The sequence below is a fragment of the Zootoca vivipara genome, chromosome Z1 (genome assembly GCF_965207765.1).
Source record: "Zootoca vivipara chromosome Z1, rZooViv2.hap1.1, whole genome shotgun sequence".
NCBI lineage: Eukaryota > Metazoa > Chordata > Lepidosauria > Squamata > Lacertidae > Zootoca > Zootoca vivipara.
Genome location: NC_142583.1, coordinates 38038082 through 38054745, shown reverse-complemented (window position 1 = coordinate 38054745; position 16664 = coordinate 38038082). Strand labels below are relative to the sequence as shown.

At 42.4% G+C, this 16664-nt stretch overlaps 1 long non-coding RNA gene across 2 annotated transcripts; it reads right to left on the bottom strand.

Annotated features, from left to right (window-relative positions):
* Positions 1 to 1138: 1138 nt before the first annotated feature.
* On the bottom strand, positions 1139 to 11322 carry LOC148687343 (uncharacterized). 2 transcript variants are annotated; one of them, XR_015947904.1, is made up of 3 exons: positions 11158 to 11283; positions 6713 to 6823; positions 1139 to 1260 (listed from the first exon to the last, which is right to left on the bottom strand). It is a non-coding gene; the product is annotated as an uncharacterized LOC148687343 (long non-coding RNA). The 2 variants fall into 2 exon arrangements; XR_015947903.1 differs by lacking the exon at positions 1139 to 1260 and adding an exon at positions 2335 to 3142 and having other exon boundaries at positions 11158 to 11322.
* Between the last annotated feature and the right edge of the window lie 5342 nt (positions 11323 to 16664).

The following is a 16664-nucleotide window of genomic DNA, read 5'->3' as shown; positions in this document are numbered from 1 at the left end:
CGTTTGCTCCATATAGAAGTATTCCGTTAAAGGAATCTCGGGGCTTACACTCTTGTCCTTACCATCCCGCCATTGGCGGGGATGGTGGGCCCAATTATAAGAGTAAGAGCCTTGGGGAACATTCTTGGTGAAAGTGAGGAGGGAATGACTGGGCTCAGCCACCTCCTCACTCCCAGGTATGTTTACTTGACTTCCCTTCAGGAAGTCGGAGCAGGAACTGTCCAAGCGGACAGTGGTGAGTCCTGTCCTATGGTGACAGCTGATGTGAGTCCTGCCACGAATGGGCAGATGAGGTGAGTCCTGTCCAAAGGGGACAGCTGATTGAGTCCTGTCCTAAATGGACAGATGGGGATAGTTCTTCTTTAGGAAGGATGAGTGAATAACCAAAAGCCTAAGCCAACACTCGGATTAAAATTGTGTATTTAATAAAGTTGTGGCCCTAAATTATTTGCCAAAAACCAAACCATAATTCTGTTGTCAGTTGTGAGTTATTTAAGGTAATTTCTGGTAAGCCTCGACACACAAATCACAAATTGTTTATCAGCCTGCCTGCTTAATTTGCATTAGTAGTTTTTTTAAAGCCTCTTTGTTTAGTTTTACAAATTATTAATTTTGTATCATATTAAGGCTGAAAGCAGCAATTCACTGAGTAGATTAAATCAACGTGGTAGTATTTTGTGTAGCACTTTTAACATTTGCAATCAATAAACCACACCATTTGGCACAGTCGTCGGGGCTTTTGGTGCCAGTGTGGAGATTTCCCCTGCATTTTGGGGCAACCATGTGAATTCCAGCTGTTCTCCGTCACCTCAGTCATATGGAAGTTATTTGTAGCAGGTCCCCTGTGGTGGCAGAATTGTATGGAGCCTTTAGTCCTTGGAACAAGAAGAAACCTGCTGGATCAAATAGAGGACAAATATAGACCTGCATCCTGTTCTCAGAGTGGCCAAGCAGATGCCGATGGGAAGGTTGCAAGCTGGTCTTTAGGGCAAACTGCATTCGCCCCACTTCTGATTCCCAGGGTCTGGTATTCAGAAGCATACTTCTTTTGACAGCGGAGGTATAACACAGCTACATATATTATGGATAGTATCCACTGATAGCTTTCTCTTCCATGAATTTGTCTAACCCTCTTTTAAAGTTAGTGGTCATTATGCTATCCCAAGGGAGCAAATTATTCTGTAGTTTAACTACGTGCTATTTGAAGTACTTTCCTTTGTCTGTACTGAGTCATCTGACATTCAGCTTCATTGGACGACCCTGAGAATGAGAGTATAATGAATGATGGTTATTTAATTGAATGTCTGTCTCCTGTAGCTTATCCTGCATCATCATCATGCCTGGGTGAGTTTCCAACCTCTTGATGATATCTTAGATCACAGAAAAACATGTGGCAAGCATTGACCAAAGACACCCTTGGCTATGATGGATTGAAAAGACTGTGTGAAAAATTGTGTGAAATGTGTGATAGACAACATTGGCGCACTTCTACAAAAATAGTTTCATTCCCACTCTTGCCATTTGAGGCATATGGCACATGTGCATGGTGTCATCACGCATAAACAGGAAATTAAAATAGTAATGCCAGCACCAGTTGTGAATAAGTCAGAACACATTTAACAGAAAGTCCCGCTTATTCCAGCATGTCTTCCTCCAGTAAGTGTGATTGGGATCATGGTTCAAATCCATTTGAAATCATGATTCAAAATCAATAGCACGTATAGTCCCACTGGCAGGGGGCTCAACATCATTGCAAGCTACTTTGTGTTTGCACAAAGTCAGTCCCCCATATCTGGTGTGAGGAGGTGGGTGCATGTTGTGTTTCTTGGCAGACCTCACTCCTGAGACAGAGCTGCTTTTATTTATATGGGGGTGCAAAGCCACTGCTTCCCTTGATGCTCTGTTGAAAAATCCAGGCAGCCGTTTTATTTTAAGCCACATCCAAGATAACAAAGTGACATTATCAACAGTGCCACCACAGGGCAGCTGCATTTATTTATTCAATGGGCGAAAGTGTTACAGAGATACAGTGAACCCTCTTGAAAAGTGGCCCAATAATAGAATCACATGCAACTGTCTTCTTTGCACACTCTTGGCCCATGGAAGTGCTGCCGACAATACTTTAGTCTCACAGATCTTGACAGAACTGCACCAGTGTTTCTATTTTTCTTAGTATATGTGGGGTTTTTTGTCAGCGTCGTTTGTGTAAGTTCTCCGCTCGCCACCCAACCCCAACCCCACCTACCTTCCCCCACCTACCTCTTTTTCCCTTTTCTTCCCAATGTCTCAACAAATGAAACTGATTTGTAAAAACGTTACAAGAGACATTGCATATATTTTTGTAAATCAAGAAAATCTTTAACAACAACAACAACAACAACAACAACAGCAACAACAACTGCACCAGTGTATATGTCTCTGCTTACTATAGTTGGCGTTCTATCTGTTTATATAGTACCATCAGGGGACCGTAGTGCAGTTGTAGAACACATCCATCAAGTGCAGAAAAACCAACCATCTGATTCAGTGTAAGGCAATTTCACATACTCAATTTGCACATTGAGAAAGTCACTCCTTCCTCAGTTCTGTTACTGCCATGCTACCAGGGCCTAAATCAAGCTTTGACTAATTACATGTGAACCCAGGTTTGTGGTTTGTCTCACTCCAAACAAACCACAAACTCACTGTTACCAAGTTTTGCTTCCATTCGTGCTTTGTGCAAAATTTTACCCTTGTGCACTAGGCTAGTTTCTACACCCTTGTGCGCATTATTTGAAACAAAGCTTGTTTTCTATCTTACTTGTAATCCTGTACTCAAAGCAAACAGGAAAAGTCAGTTTGATCATTTTTTACGTTTTAATGATGCAATCATTATGTCAGCAGCTACTGTATTGCATCAGATTGTAGAATCCTGTCTGACCGCCGTAGTGTATGATGCAATCATTACATCAGCAGCTACAGTATTTCATCAGCTTTTGATTCGACCGCCATTTGAGATGGATGTGACACCTAGGAAACGTACGAAGATCGTAACTCTGCACAAACACACAGGTAAGACATATTGAGAGATTGCTTCAATGGTTGGTGTGAGCAACTGTCAGCCGAGTCATCAAGTTGAAGCAGAAAACCGGATTGGTTTCTCCTAAACGTAAAGGAAAGTGCGGTCATAAGAAGAAAACAACTCCTAGAGATAATGCTTTCTTGGTTTGACAAAGCAAAAAGGATCCCCGCAAGACGAGTGACACATTGAATACGGATTTGAAGGAGAAAGGGATCCAAATCAGTTCCTCTACAGTTCGCAGGCACCTTATTGCAGTTGGACGAAAAGCCAGAAGACCTGTCAATAAACAGCTTTTAACCAAAAAAATGAAAGAAAAGCCGTATAAATGGGCAAAAAAGTACAAGGAATGGATGAAAAACCAGCGGAGAAAAGAATTTGTGGGCTATATGCAAAAATCGCCTCTGTGCTGTGTAGACTATACAACTATGGAGAAGCTCATTCAGGCGCTGATTCAAGTGTGGTACAGGGATCCCAAAATCAACAGTGAATGTTTGAAACTAGTAGACTCCATGCCAAACCGTGTTCAAATGCTGCTTAAAAATAGCGGAGGTCATATCCATTACTAATGTACGTATATGTGAGTTTTGTACATGTACATGTGAGTTTTGTACAATAGACTACTAAATTCATTGTTTGTTTCAATTAATTCGCACAAGCCTGTACCTCTTTCTGTCCTCCATCCAGACAAGCAGAGTTCAAGGACACATTCCAGCCAGGCAAAAATATTTGAGGTGTGAGGCAGGACCACTGAGAAGTGTGGCTTGGGAACACTACTGACCAGGTACATTCAGCCCCTGGGTCTGAGGTTACCTAGTCTCATTTTAAACAAATAATATTTAGACATATTGTGGTGCCAATTTGGAATTTTAGGTCACTTTAAGCAGCAGTGCACATTTCCAAAGCTGTCTTCTACCATTCGGTGGGACGTTGCAAGAGTTCCTAGTGCTACATCTAAGAAGAGATTGCATGCTGCTCCTATTGCGCCCCTAAAAATATTAGTACCCCACGAGACAACTTCAGTGATGTGTATTAGGCCACCCACATTGGTATTAATACAAATATTTGCTTCTGGTGATTCACTTAACTTCATCTAATATTTACCCCTAAGGAACATTTTGCAGCTTAGACTATGAGCCTTTGCTGTTGATTTAGGAACCAGATTCAATTAGGAGCCCTGCTTAAAAGCAGTCAAGCAGCAGCAGCAAAGCAATAAAGGGGGAAAAGGCTGTAAAGAACGCTTCTGAGAAAAGTGTAAAAAAATACTGTAGAATCACAAGAACAGAATGTACGACCTAGGCAAGTTAGATGTGAAAGTTTAAAAGCCACCCAAAGTCCTTTCTCTTCATGACACTTAAATTGCAAACACCATCTGGTCTCGAATTACATTGACCACATAAGGACAGAAGAACCACATGAGGACAGTTTATTTATTTTTTTCTGCAGACTAATTGTACAACTGAGGGCTCATCCACACTTCTATTTGTGCCATGATTCTAAGCACATGATTCTAAGACCTGTGATGGCTAGGCACAGGTCTGAAAGTGGGGTGCGGTTTTTTTTTGTCCCACCACTTTCCCCAGGAAAAACTGCTGTTTAATCCTGATCCAATTCATCACAATGGGAAAGAAAATGACATTTTAAACTGCTGTATCTGTTTGTCTGTGGTGGCCCAGGATCTATATCCTACCAAGGAAAATTCATGGTTCTCATGAAAACATACCTCCAACAGTTCTCCGATGAAAATAGGGACGTCCAAAGGAAAAGTGGGACACTCCATTTGAGAACCAGCCTCTATCAATCTTTTTTTGGATAATGTACATATTCTTGTCACTCCCATCCAGGAATACCAGCAGGATTTGTTGGGCCCAGAACACTGTATGTGAGCTGACATCCAGCAGCATCAAGACAGCCTCAGGTCTCCCATCCATGGCTTACAATGTCTGTAACTCTTGTGATTTCACCCAGTTTGAACACTAAAGAATGTATGAACTGAAATGATTAAGTGGAGAGCTCATATCTACTCTGTTTCTTACTCCTTTTAATAGAAGACTGCTTTCCTCCACCACCATTCTCCCTTTTTCCAGAAGTTTGGTAAAAGGAGCCTGAAGAAGCATCACTTTGCGAGTTGCATTCTTCAACAGTGGTGAATGGCAAATTATATCTGAAAACAAAGTTTCTCATAATTGGGGCACTTGCAAAGTCTTTTGCTGCTGCTGAATGCTATATGGGCCCAAAGGGTATTGCATGTGGTACAAGAGTAGCAACTCGTAGTCATTAGCAGTGTTGGAGGGGGCTGATAGCTATCCTGTCATTAAAAGAATTATTGTCATTTTCGCTGCAGCATGGCAGTCTTTTTTATTTTATTTTATTTAAAAAAACCTTGTCATTGAATGATGAGCAAATCCCATCATGTTTCATTACTGTAATGGCTGGTGTTCAAAACAATGGACCTTACAGAAGATAGCTAATCCAGGCAACCTGTCAAACCCTGCCATAGATTGTTGGATTGGTTCCTTTGTTCTTCAAGGCTTTCCATTAATCCCTGCAACGTTCAATCTGAAGACTCTGTGGTTTTCTTTTCCTTTTTTTGTACATTTGGAAATTGCAGCTGTGTTCAGTAAGTAGCTTCCTAAAGACCTTGAGGCTATCTACCCTTTCCCTCTTTCAAGGATCTCTTCAGCCAACTAGCCCTCATGCAGGACCGACCCAAGACCTTTTGCTGCCTGAGGCAAACCAGAAAATGGCGTCTCCTCCCATGCCCTGCCATGTCTCACGCCTACAAAACAGCAACAACATACATTTGCCTAGCTGGGAGCTGGGGAGGCCCTTTCGTAGCTCTTTGCAGAAGCCTGAGAGGCATAGCTGCCAAGTTTTCCCTTTTCTCGCGAGTAAGCCTATTCAGCATAAGGGAAAATCCCTTTAAAAAAGGGATAACTTGGCAGCTATGCTGAGAGGTTTTGGAAGATGGTGATGCTGAGCGACATCCACAAAGGTGGCTACTTCAATGCTCTTCTCTAGTTTTCCACAGAATCTGAACAAGGGGAACAGCATTGTACCCTTCTCCCCCCAATAATAATAGATAAAGGGCTGGTAGGTGGCTGGACTTCACAGCTCAGATAAAAAAATGTTCCAACAGTGCCTATGTGTCACGGGACAGCCAGGAAATGCCCTCGAGTCGGGGGGAGAAGGAGAATCAGAACTGGAAAGGTTAGAAGGAGGAAATCAGAAAGTGATGGTAGAGGATTCGGAAGCATGAGTTGTAACTGTGCTGTTTGTATATATGTAAAATAGAGGACTGTAAATATCACTCTGAGTGAGAAGAGGGTGATTGTTGTGGAGAGTAACCACCACTTCGACACTATGCCCACAGGGAAGAAGGGGAAGCAGCCATGAGAGAGGTGGCTGATGGGTTTGCATGCTTCCTCTTTGGTGCATCGTGGGTGGTTTTTTTTTAATGATTTCATTTAATTGCTTAATTTCACTTGAGTGTTTCAGCTTAAAACTTCTGGTGAATCTTGTAGTCTTTTTTTTTTTAAACAAACTTAAAGTTAAATGAGTATCAGCAGGAACAAATCTGGCATTTCCATCAAGCAAGGGAGCCAGCCAGCCAAATTCTTTTAAAAACACAGTGGCAAGAATAGATGTTGATACCTCTTTGAAGTGGGGATAGTCATTATTCTTCTTCCCCATTGTTCATCAGCGCTGACCAGATTTCAAGCTGCTTGGGATGTTAAACGATTTCAATATATGGGTCTGTATTACCTGTAAAGTTGAACACAAGAAAAACGCTTGACAGATATACATAATGATTGCAATTAAAAGGAAAGCAACTCAGTTTCTGATTAATTTGGAAACCAGGAAAAAGCTCGAAAAGATCTGCATATCATGATAAAAAAGGTCATAGCAGGAAGGATTGCGGTGGCTGGGTTGAAATGATTCTTTTAATCTACAAGCAGTTTGTAGCAAATTTTAGAAAGAACGGAATGTCCCTTGAAAAGGTTTGTGTAGCAAATGGCGTTCTGTTCTGAAGTTCAAGGTACAGTCATACCTCATGTTGTGTCCACTGCGGGTTGCGTTTTTCCAGCTTATGAACGTGGCGGACCCAGAAAAGTGTTTCACCGCCAGCACATGTGCAGAAGCGTTCTGTGTGCTTTGCGCATGCGCAGAAGCATTCTATCGTGCTTTGTGCATGCACAGAAGCGCTCTATCGTGCTTTTGCGCATGCGCAAAAGTGCCACTTGGGTTGCGGACTAACATGGCCTCGGTAAGAATAGTTTCCTTTGGAGGACAGAGAATTGTGTCTTTACAGAAGAAGAAGAAGAAGAAGAAGAGGAAGAAGTCTGTACATGAACTCAAGTTATCATCATGTTGATCCCAATCTGAACAAGCATCTATGCATAAGAGAATCCAATATGGCTCCAACAAATCTCTTATCATTGCAGCTACTGAGTCAGAAGAACCAAATATTTTCACTTCCCATCCTTTCAGCTGAAGGCAGGTGTGAGTTTAAGCCTCCATAGATTAATTGGTTGATTTTCAGCATTTGTATGCCATCCCATAACACAGTTTTCTGGGTGGCTTCCAATACATGGCTCCAGACTGAAGAAACTCCCTTCAATGGTCTGGGAGGAATCCTAGAGCTTCTGGGGATCCAGCAACACCCTCCCCCATACTTTTGCTTCCTCTCAGGACAATAATGCCTGAATACAACTACTGGCCTGAATCCAGAGGTCTCCTACTGTATATCAGTTTGAATTTCTTCAATCCTAGGTGCTCAAAAGTTCAACAAAAAATGCTATATACTTAAGCTCTTTCCCCCTCCCTCTTTAAATAATTATGAAATGATGATGATGATGATGATGATGATGATTTATTATTTATACCCCGCCCATCTGGCTGGGTTTTCCCAGCCACTCTGAGCGGCTTCCAACAGAAGAATAAATCGATTAAAGATTAAAAGCCTCCCTAAACAGGGCTGCCTTCAGATGTCTTCTAAAAATCCAGTAGCTGTTTTTCTCTTTGACATCTGATGGGAGGGCGTTCCACAGGGTGGGCACCATCACTGAGAAGGCCCTCTGCCTAGTTCCCTGCAACTTGGCTTCTCGCAACGAGGGAACCGCCAGAAGGCCCTTGGTGCTGGACCTCAGTGTCCGGGCAGAACAATGGGGGTGGAGACGCTCCTTCAGGTATACTGGACCAAGGCCATTTAGGGCTTTAAAGGTCAGCACCAACACTTTGAATTGTGCTCGGAAACGTACTGGGAGCCAATGAACACTTTGAATTGTGCTCGGAAACGTACTGGGAGCCAATGGAGATCTTTCAAGACCGGTGTTATGTGGTCTCGGCAGCCGCTCCCAGTCACCAGTCTAGCTGCTGCATTCTGGATTAGTTGTAGTTTCCGAGTCACCCTCAAAGGTAGCCCCACGTAGAGCGCATTGCAGTAGTCCAAGCGGGAGATAACTAGAGCATGCACCACTCTGGCGAGACAGTCTGCAGGCAGGTAGGGTCTCAGCCTGCGTACCAGATGGAGCTGATAGACAGCTGCCCTGGACCCATAATTGACCTGTGCCTCCATGGACAGCTGTGAGTCCAAAATGACTCCCAGGCTGCGCACCTGGTCCTTCAGGGGCACAGTAACCCCATTCAGGACCAGGGAGTCCTCCACACCTGCCTGCCTCCTATCCCCCACAAACAGTACTTCTGTCTTGTCAGGATTCAACCTCAATCTGTTAGCCGCCATCCATCCTCCAATCGCCTCCAGCAAGTGTGGTATTCATGATTACAGAGGAAAAAACCAGGAATGCTTGCAATGTAATGAGACACATTCAAAATTGCCAAGTTATCCTCAGCCTACCAATGTGCATGGCTGTGCTAGCATGGAAATAGCCCAAGGGTAGACCTATAGGAGTACAAGTTTAATGGCCTATCATGGCAGAGGCAGGTTGCAATGAAGGGAACTTTCCCTCCCTGTGCATTGTTGTCCAAATCCTGATCCAGAGACTTACAGCTGATATTTACATAAAACCAGACATATTAATTGCAATCACACCATTGTTTTGTTTGGGTATGATAGTATATTATCTACCAGTCTTTTTTTATAACCAGTTAAAAGAAAAATAGACATTTCATCCATTTTCCTTATTCTGTATTAGCTTTCTTTCCTTTTCCCCCATTGTCCTACTTCTCAGTCATTTGTGTCTCCTCTGTTGTTGTTGGGAGCAAGAAGAGCACAAGGTGGCCAATTTTCCAGTTCAGGAAGGATCGTAATTGGTGTCTTGTGCAACTTGTTAGACAACCAGTGCTTTGACATAACAGCTGCTTCTAGGGAAGACAATTGTCTGCTTGTGTGAGTGAGATGTTTGCAGTTGTTTTCCAGGAAACCAACCAGCAGTTTTCAAAGCCTGTTTTAACGTGTTCTATATTCACATTTCTCCACACTTTTTCTTTTCTACAAAGCTCTTGTAGAATCTTCTTTTCATAGCAAGTTTCCAGCTTAAACCAGTTTCCTAAGTAGCAGAACAACTGACCCAGACCCTCCACTATACAACAACAACAACTTCATTTATATGCCACTTAAATCCCAAAATAGGCTTTTTGACTTCCAGGAAATGAAATCATGGTACTGATGCATTGTTGTTAAATTCAAAAGCCTTTCAAGTTGCTTCCATTCTGTTTGCTTGTACAATAATACTTTGCATTGTCTTACGTTGTATTTCAATTGTATGTATATGGTGAGCTACCCAGGGAACTTATATTATGGGGCAGCTATATAAATTCAGAAAATAAAGCAAGAATTGAAATGAACAAGAATTTCAGGCCTTTCTGCAAAAAGTGACATGTGTTAAGAAAGAATGAGAGGCAATTTAATATTAATAAAGGTGAGCTGATACAGAAATTTCTAAACCTGTTTATGATTTTATGTAGGGTAAAAAGAAGACCTGGATAATTATATATTAGTAGTAACACAGGTGGTGCTGTGGGTTAAACCACAGAGCTTAGGGCTCGCCGATCAGAAGGTCGGCAGTTCAAATCCCATTGAGCTCCCATTGCTTGGTCCCAGCTCCTGCCAACCTAGCAGTTCAAAAGCACGTCAAAGTGCAAGTAAAGAAATAGGTACCGCTCCAGCGGGAAGGTAAACGACATTTCTGTGCGCTGCTCTGGTTCGCCAGAAGTGGCTTAGTCATGCTGGCCACATGACCCGGAAGCTGTACGCTGGCTCCCTCAGCCAATAAAGCGAGATGAGTACCGCAACCCCCAAATCGTCCACGACTGGACCTAATAGTCAGGGGTCCCTTTACCTTTACCTTTACTGTTATTTTCAGTTCACCTATATTGTCGCTATTTGAAACAACCTACATGTGATGTTAAATGTTTTGTGTTATGCTAAATGCTGAAAGCTATGTTTGCCCTTGCATACCTGTTTAACTTTTTAAATTTAGCTCTAAAATTGCACCACCCAAAGGTGCCAATGGCAGCTTCCCTCTCATGCCTAACAGCCACATCCAGTTGAGAAATGTGGCTAGTGATTGACTTTTGTTGCAATACAATCAAATTGCAGCCTATTCATCCTACTGTAGAATAAAATGGCCTTTGTGAAATATCTTCTGGTTTAATTTTCAAAACAGTGGAGCATATTAGACATACTCTTTCTTGGACTATTATACAACAAATATTGTACAGCAGAGCTGCTGTTGGAATATTTTTCAATACTGAAAGTTAATGATGGATTTCCTCCCCCTGTTATTGGTACAGTATAATTAGTAAGTGGAGTCAGAGAGAAGAAAAGGGATTTAATGTCAAGAATGCTGCTGCCAACTGATTTATAATAGTCCAGAGCTTGGCATGTTGCATTAGTTTCTACTTTTAATGATGCCCAGCAAAGTTGGTAGAACTATTGAGTACATTCGTATAAGCACCCGAAACAGCCCCCCCCCCAAAGCCTTCTCCACCCTCAAAGAACAATTGAAATGGTTGCAACATGAGAAAAGCCATAATGGGTTTAAATGATGTCTCGAGGCAATTGTACCATACAACTTTAAAAGAGGGATTGGCTAATTTGCCTATTAGTTCCAATGAAGAATGTCCTTTATGAGTACCTGTCTCTGTACGTCTTGTTCTTTCTCAAGCCCTTGCTGGCAAATTTGATCGGGTGTCTATGCCCACAGACTTTAAATTAAAGGACTTCTGGATCTGCCTCTGCAGCTGTTGCAGCGGTTCCTTTCATTGCCAATGGAAACTGCTGAATTCCTCGAAGGAGCACAGAGTGCAGCCCCAGAATGATCACACACATTTCTTGACCAAAAATAGTCACTGCAGGAATGTTCTTCATTCATTCATTGTTTTCACTCTGCATGTGTTGCAACAGGCATTCTGATAGGAACACCATATGCAGGGTAAGTGGGATACAACATAATAAAATGCGGAGGTCCGATATACATATAGAGGTTCCCGCCAAGTCAATGGCACAGACATTCAGATCACTGTCAGCCTTGCAAATCTGCAATAGAAGCAGGGTACCTTTCTCAGCTTTAGGACAACATTTCTTTCTGGCCAACCTTCCAGGGTTCAGATGCCAGTGGTGGGTGGGGCCAGGAAGAAAAGTGGGTGGAGCAATGAATGTCAAGTTTACCTTTGTACAGTAGGCTAGTTTCAACACACATGCACACACATGCCTCTGCATGCTCCATCCAGGGAAGTAAGATGCAACCTGGCCAGGCAAAAGTACCCAAGGTTATTGTGATGCAGCGCCAATATGGGGTTTGGCTGGGAAGGAGGTGTGACCAGGGGAAGGTCCCAAGGGCCAAATTGAGAGGCTTAGAAGGTCACCTTTGGCCCCTAATCCTGAGGTTCCCCACCCTTGGTCTATAAATCAATGCATGTTGAAGCACACCACATGTCTGGAATGTGGAGGGCAACACCGTGATCATATTCAGTTGATTATATTGGCTTGAAAAGCTATGATATGAGCAGGTCTTTTGACTATACATGCAACTTTTCTTCTCTTCTCCATTCACACAAGCAAACCAAACCAAGAAATATCCCATTTAGTCCAGTTTCCTGTTTAGTCCAAACCAGGAAACTATTCTTAACGACTCCAGAACAAGCCAGAATATGAAGCCATGGTTTTGAACACATTTCATGGTTGGACAACTGCATTGCAAAATTCAGAGGCGTGCAAATTTCAAAGGATGGCTGTGTTTCGGTTTGTGTATTGTTTCAGAAATTAAGTAGGTTTGTTTTTTAATATGAGCTGAATTGAATTTCTGCCCCATTCCTATGAGGCAGTATAAGACTAATCTGCCACTTAATTTTTATTTATTTTTTAAAACATTCCCCACAAACCCTTTGACAAGACTTAGTCCGTGATACTTACTGTTCTTTTTCTACAGCACCATCTTTCCCTGACTGTTTGGAATAATATGAAAAGTTGAGTGATTCCTGCCCTAACACTTACAGGCACCAACAACTTAATTATTTAACAATTCCTGGATTGCTAATATTTCCAGCATGCGGACAGACATGGCTGCAAGTTCCAACCTGGGGAGTCGTATTACTGAGGACAGATTATTAAATAATGAAATACAAGCTCTGAAGAGCCTCCGAGATGTTTGCCTTTAGGAATAAGACCAGCATTAAGAGATTTCTAATGAAATATTGAATGAATTAAGGGACTTCCTGTTTCTGTACACCGAGGTTACATTTAAATCCCCTTGCTGCATTGCAGCCTTAGGCAACACAACTTTCCTTGACGTTCTGTTGCCTTGAAAATATAAAGTAAGTTGGGCTCGCTTTTTTCTTTTTTACATGAAAGACAAGCAGGTCTCTTCTTTCCCCTCCTAACTCTTTCTCTTGGCTCCCTTGTTGAGTTCGGCTGTGATGATTGAACTGAGAGCCCTGGGAAGGTATTTGCTTGACTTCTCTTGCTTTGTGTTCAGGCACTTGTTTCCCTCGATTGACGCTGAAGTGAACTTTTGTTTGTGTAGCCCACACCGGATGCAGCCCAAAGCAGAATCGGGTCAGGGAGAGCTTCGGGAATGCCAAAGGTCCTGACCACAAGGAGGCACAAAGAAAGCCTTGAAGCCTGGGAAGGATGATTGAGCAATTCAGACAACATTGAGAAAAATCGGAGGCGGGTGGGAGAATATGCCATGGGACAGTGTGGATGTGTACACACACACACACACACACACACACACACACACAGAGAGAGAGAGAGAGGGGGGGGGTGGTGGTGGTGGTGGTTGGAATATAGGAAGAATTTTGACATTTATTATCTCCCCCACCACAATTGAAAACTTTCAAAAATATGAAAGCCTGCAGAGGTAAGGTCAACATGATAAAATGAGTGTTAAGTGGAAAATGACTATTCTGCTCATGTGTCTAAAAGAGTTCATCTGTAGCATTACAGACTGGATCATTTTTAATAACTGCAGAAAATACCCCACTGTGTAATAGATGTTTACACAATTATTTGGATTGGTTTCGAGCAGAGCACTATGCTTTCACAAAGTTCTGGCACATTCATAAAGGGACTGTGTCCTGTAGTGGTTAGAGCAGGGGTTTCCCAAACAGTGGCTTGCAGACCACCAGTGCTTCATTCAGTTCAAAATTGTATAGCATCTAACATAGCGCATTGCAATTGCTACAACAGTAAAAAAAAAAATCCATCAGTATCTTTAGTAAGTTTCAAATGGTCCATAAGGGGAAATGTTTGGGAGCCACTGAGTTGGGAGGACTAAACAAGGACCTGGAAGATCTGGGTTCAAATCCCCTTTCAGCCACAAGGGTCTCTGGATTACCTTGGGCCAATTACTATCTCACTATCTCACATGGGTTATTATGAGGATCAAATTATGAGGATGATGGAAGACACTGCCTTGAGTTCCTTGGAGAAACGGAAAAATATAAGTGGAAAATAAAACCAATTGCACTTTATGCTTATAGCAACTCATTGATGCTATCCACCATTCTATTTTCCAAGATGAGAAATAATGGGCAAATTCATTAAACAGAACAGAATGGCTTCATACATCCAAGATGTGCCCTCTTTTTATAGCTACATCACTATAACATAAATCATTCTTATGGTTAAGAAGAGCCTTGCTAGATCAGACCGAAGGCAGAGCCAATTCCGTGTCCCATTTCCCACAGTGGTTAATCAGATGCCTCTGGGAAGCCTGCAAGCAGGACATCAGGGCAATAGCCCTCTTTTACTGTTGTTGCCTGGTTACTGGTTGGTATTCAGAGGCATGTTGACTTATTCATGTAATATGCAGTCATCACAATTAGTTATCTTTCTTTCCCCCCCGGTTGGGATTTCTTTTAGGGGAGTCACAAACTGTGATCACCTGCTTAATCATATTATTTATCTATAACTCGGATATGGATTTTATTATACAATATATATGTGAGGCAATTTGTATTTTGTCCCCCTAATATATGTTTATTATTATTATGTTGCATTTTATTAATTAAAAAAATGCATGCCCTATCTTTCTTTCACATTTTTCTAAGATGCCCTTTTCAGATAATTTGTGTGTGGGTCAAAATCTCCATTGGCCCAATATGCAAGGCAAATTTTAAAGCAGTAAGACAAACATTTATTTATTAGGGATACTTTTAGTCTACCTACCAAGGGATCACAGGGTAATGTGTGTGTGTGTGTGTGTGTGTGTGTGTGTGTGTGTGTATGTATATGTGTGTATATATATATATATATATATATATATATATATATATATATATATATATATATATATATGGGACATAGGTGGTGCTGTGGGTTAAACCACTGAGCCTAGGGCTTGCCGATCAGAAGGTCGGCGGTTCGAATCCCTGCGACGGGGTGAGCTCCCGTTGCTTGGTCCCAGCTCCTGCCAACCTGGCAGTTCGAAAGCTCCTCAAAGTGCAAGTAGATAAATAGGTGTTTCCGTATGCTGCTCTGGTTCGCCAGAAGCGGCTTAGTCATGCTGGCCACATGACCCGGAAGCTGTACGCCGGCTCCCTTGGCCAATAATGCGAGATGAGCGCCGCAACCCCAGAGTCGGTCACGACTGGACCTAATGGTCAAGGGTCCCTTTACACACACACACACACACACACACACACAAACACACATATTTACAAGGCTATGGAAATTGTCATTCGGGGTGGATATAAGAGTCTATGAGTTTGAAGGGGCTCTGTTTCCAGAGGGAGGGTCCAGCTGGCCTTTCCCCTGGTGCTGCTCAAAGTTCTCAGTTTCGTACCCGAGCGGAAGAACTACTTCCCACAGTCCAATACCAAGTTTGCTATTCCAATGGCTGTCTTGTTCTGGGGGGGAAGACTGGTCCTGCAGATCTGCGTGCAGAATTTGGCTACCGTCCGAGTTAACTTGTGTGTGTGTGTGTATGTATGTATATGTATATAACCCGATTAAAACTAAGAGAGGAATTCAAGGTTGTATTAAGGGAAAACATCTCTGGCACTAGAGGCCCAGTGATTGGGAGTGCCTTTTACCAACTTTGGTTGGTTGTGCAATTTTTTTTTATCATGAAACTGTTATGAGATATTTTATGGGAAGCAATTCATAAATGGAACTGAATGGATAGAAAGATAGATACATTCTGTAAAATGAACACCGTTGTAGATAAGCCTGTCTCTCTCTCTCCTCTGGACGCCATTTAACTATTCTCTTCTTGAAAGTGGTGCCCAGAAAAGAAGAAGCCTCCTTGGAAAATCTCAGAGCACGGACAGACTGTGACATTGAGAGAAACTCTCCTTCAGGCATTTGGGTCACAAGCCGTTTCAGGCTTTAAAAGTTCAACACATTTTCAACAGTGTCCCCTTTACAGTTCAGGAAATCCATTTTTTAATACAGTTCTGTGCTTCTTGACATCACTTTCCCCCTACAAGTATAAAAAAATGTCACTTTTCCTCCCTAATGATTGGTGGCTTAGGATGTTTTAATATTTTATTCATTAAATAGGCGGCTGCTTTGTGAATTAGGTTTGAGTAATAGCTTCCATTTTATCCACACAAATGTTTTTTGATGTGAGCTTCCCTGCCCCTTTTCAAGTTCTTAAGGGTGACTAATGAATCATGCTTGGAAAACAGGAGTTGGAGCAGAATGATAATTTCCTGTAGCCAGCCTCCCTCTGATTTCATTCTGTGCAGTCCATTCATCCCCATCCCTACATACAAACCTGGGTTACAGCTCTTGGTTAATCTGGGGAGAGATAAACCACGAGTCCAGGTCCAGGCAACACCTCAAGCCAAGCCATGGATCAACTCAGCAGAAACCACAGTCAAACCTGGGAGAAGGAAGGCAATCTTGATCTCCTCTCCTGGAGCCTGCACACCTACCGGTATGCATCCATTCGAAGCAACGGCTGGCTTTAGCGTGATGTGCAAACCAAGGCAGAGTCGAGACTTGGGTTTTACAGACAGTATCCAGGGTTGTGAATATGCCATAAATTGACTGTGCAAGTATGGATATCTGGTTTGGAAACCTGAGTATTTCTACTTACATTTGGAACAGAGTTTCTTGCCTGGAGTTAAACCACTTCTCTTGGGAGTGACAACTAGAATGCAGAGGTGGGTGCATTGAAATGTGCAGGGTCAT